At 41.9% G+C, this 3,836-nt stretch overlaps 1 protein-coding gene across 1 annotated transcript in view; it reads left to right on the forward strand.

Annotated features, from left to right (window-relative positions):
- Window positions 1–3,836, forward strand: part of KIF26B (kinesin family member 26B) — a 566,510-nt gene that overhangs the window by 60,269 nt on the left and 502,405 nt on the right. The window lies entirely within an intron of this gene.

Here is a 3,836-nt window from a genome sequence, read left to right on the forward strand (position 1 = left end):
CTTAGCCTTGAATAATATCCACCAGCTAGGAGGATCTGAGGAGAGGTGGGGCATGCTTCTTCCCCAGCTTATTACTTCTCCAGGGTAGAGTGCTTTGAAGAGGGCAGTGAAGGCTGGTCTTTTATTTTAGTTCAATATAATTATAACAGCCTTGTCTTTTAAAAACTATTTATTAATTCATTAATTTATTTTCCCTTTTGTTGCAACCTTGTTTTTTATAACACACACACACACACACACACACACACAAACACACACACACACACACACACACACACACACACACACACACACACACACACACACTTGCTCATTGCTAATGATGTCACCTGCAAACCTACCCTCTGGGAAGGTTGGTAACACAGAGACCAGAAAGAGGTCTAAGAGGTGTGTTTTTAACAATCAGTTTTTAACACTGGATTTAAAGAACGTTATACAAATAATGTCTGTGTTCATTATAACACAAACAGTACAGAAATTGAACCCAAAGCTAAAGTATATCCTGGATAAGTATATACCTTTTTAATTTAAATTGAGACAGAAATTTTTATTTTATTTTTAAATGGGGTACCAGACAGTGTGTGCATCTTGTGCATGTGTGGTGCCACCACGGAGTGGCCTTTCAGGCCATATTTTTTCATTCTTTATGTTAGAGGAGAAGAGAGGGAGAAAGAGAAAGGCGAGAGGGGAGGTGCCACAGCAGTGTCTCACTGTTCATGGTTCTCCCCAGTGACACAGTGCTCTCATGTGGTATTGGGGCTAGAATCTTAAGGCCTCATGCATGGTAAGGTGTGCACTCTACTGGGGGAGCTACCTCACAGCTCCTTTTTTGATGTTTTAATGCCCACAAAATGAAGGAAGTGATGCTCACAATATAGGCCAGCAATTATCTACAGTTTAGTCACTGAGGATAATCATCCTGTGATTTTTTTTTTTCTGATAGCTCCCAAATCCTCTGTGTACCTGGATTTCACAGGTACATCCCCGTTTCACAGTTGCATATTTCCCAGTAGTTTCTAGTCTCCGCCAGCACTGTCTTAAAGCAGATACTCTTTATCAGCTTTGGAAAAAAACAAGCTGAAGAACTAGATCTTGTTGTGTGTTATTCTTTTTTTTTTCCAGTCTCCCAGCCAGCAAGCATTCAAATGAATACTTAATTCTGTCATTTCTCATTCAGGCACTGCTTGGCATCAAAGGTGAACAGTGAACAAACAAGATTCAGAGCCTGCACTTTGAGAGGGTTGAATCAGGGTAGCAGAAGGAAGGCCATTTCTAGAGCCAGCTGGCCTGAGTTCAAATCCCAGATCAGGCACTTACTAAGCTGTGTAACCCCAGACAAGTTACCTATGTGTTTGAGCCTTAATTTCTTCAGCTGTAAAATCAGAATGATAAAACCATCCCACTACAAAGGTTACCACAGGGAATAAGATAGATCATACCGTAACACTTTTAGAGAAGAGCCTAATGTTTGTATGTACAATGTAGATAGGGGCAGACATTAAGCAAATGTTAATATAAAGTTATAAGAGAAGACCAGTTATGTAGAGGAAAGATTAGACTTGCTATGAGGAATTATAACAGGATTTAAAAAATTAATATTTACTTATGACCAGAGCACTGCTTAGCTCTGGTTTATGCAGGTACAGGGTATTGAACCTGGGACTTTGGAGCCTCAGGCATGATAACCATTATGCTGTCTCCCTCTGCCCAACAGGGATTTTAATTGAGATAGGGAGGAAACATTACAGCAGCCAGTGGTGATGGTGGGAAGGAGGCCTGAGGCACAGGAAAAGGCTAATAATATGTGAATTGCAGGAATCTGAGCAGGGACAGCATGTGAGACCCCAGGACATTTATCGATAGTTTACTTCATCCTTGTTAGAGATGAGGCAGTTATGGCCCTAGACTTTTTTTTGCTTCTTCATTCTTTGGGTAGCAGGGCTCACAGGTATAGTGAGTGGATAGTGTAGTAGGCAACTGAACAATGCGGCTTCCAGATTTGCTTCGGACCCATGTGTTTATGTACTTTCCATTCTGTTTGTCTACCCATCTGTCTGTGTGTTCACTCACTCACTCATGCAATCTGAAGATGCTGTCATGTGTATTATGCAAAACATTTCTGATAGCTAGACAAACCTGGCCTCTGCCTTCATCCAGTTTGCAGTCTCTTGGTCATAAAGCAACAAACATCTGTTATGTGTCTGCACTTGATTCGTGGGACCAGTGGACTATGGGATTCCAAAAAGAGTATTAGATGGTCTTAAACCCCCCCCCCACCCCCCCCAAGGTCTGTACAATCTTGTTGATCCCATCAGGCTGTTTCTTTGCTGGCTTATTTATTTTCAATTTTAAAGCTCAGGGCAGTGATAGTCCCAGCTCTCATTTCTCTCCCAAACCTCATTTTCACAGATGCTCAGTGAAGGGTTGGGAGGCTATTGCAACAGCACATGGCGTTCAACGGGGAACAGGGTTTCATGAACTTTTTTTTTTTTTTCCTTTTTAATTTCCCTGCTGGTCTCTTGAGTCTGGTTGATCTTGTCTAGAGCCCTGATAATCTCCTAGACAAAATATTTAAATCTTTGGTAGCTCTGGGGACTTTGAGGAAGGAATGGTGTGGCTGAAATCCTAAATATTTTGGAATATAATTAATGCAAGTGTTACGCAGCAGATGTTGTTCTGCACAATCTCTGTCCCCAGAGAATGTGTCTTTGTATATGGAAATGTACATGCACACTCACAAATTTCTCCAGCCTCCCAATTTTGTATTCCTTTTCCCCTCTGGACCTATCTCAACTTTCTTGCTTCAGATTCTGGTTACCATAATATACATTTGTTTCTTTTTGTTTTTAGAAAAGGGTCACAAGTTGCCATTGAAATGACTGACAAACATGATCTGTTTTGGGCGAACTTACCTCTTCATAGAAGTCAAAGCTTTAACCAAAGGAATGACTTCTAATTATTTTCCAGGTGTGGGCAGGGGATTTCATTTCACAATTCAGATGGGATTGGGGAGGGGGTTTTTCCCCCTATTCTTGAGATTACAGTATATAGCTGCAGGTGTAACACTGACTGCGTTGGTCAGGCTGTAGTGCTAGACTTTTTTCCCCTTTCCTCCAGGGTTATCGCTGGGGCTTGGTACCTGCACTACAAATCCACTGCTCCTGGGGACCATTTCCCCTCCATTTTGTTGCCCTTGTTGTTGTTGTTATTGTTATTGTTGCCATTAATGTTGTTGGATAGGACAGAGAAATGGAGAGAGGAGGAGAGACAGAGAGGGGGATAGAAAGATAGACACCTGCAGACCTACTTCACTACTTGTGAAGCAAACCCCCTACAAGTGGGGAGCTGGGGGCTTGAACCGTGATCCTTACAGTGGTCCTTGCACTTTATGCCATGCCTTTTTAACCCGCTGTGTTACTGCCTGACCCCTGTGCTAGACATTTAAAAAAAAATTATTTTATTGAAGAAAGTTGTCACGTTTTCTTTTTTTATTTAATTTTTTAATTATCTTTACTTATTGGATAGGGACAGCCAGAAATCAAGAGGGAAGGAGGTGATAGAGAGGGAGAGAGACACCTGCAGCCCTGCTTCACCACTCGCAAAGCTTTCCCCCTATAGGTGGGGACCGGGGTCTCGAACCTAGGTCCTTGGGCACTGTAATACACACGCTCAACCAGGTGTGCCACCAGCCGGCCCCACTGTTTTCTTTTTTTAAAGACATTTAAATTTTATTTATTTGCTTTTGATAGAGATGGAGAGTTTGAAAAGGGAGAGAAAAAGAGGAAGGGAGAGGGAGAGAGAGACCTGTAACATTGTTTCACCACTCCTGAAACGTT

Source organism: Erinaceus europaeus, chromosome 6 (assembly GCF_950295315.1).
Source record: "Erinaceus europaeus chromosome 6, mEriEur2.1, whole genome shotgun sequence".
Taxonomy (NCBI): domain Eukaryota; kingdom Metazoa; phylum Chordata; class Mammalia; order Eulipotyphla; family Erinaceidae; genus Erinaceus; species Erinaceus europaeus.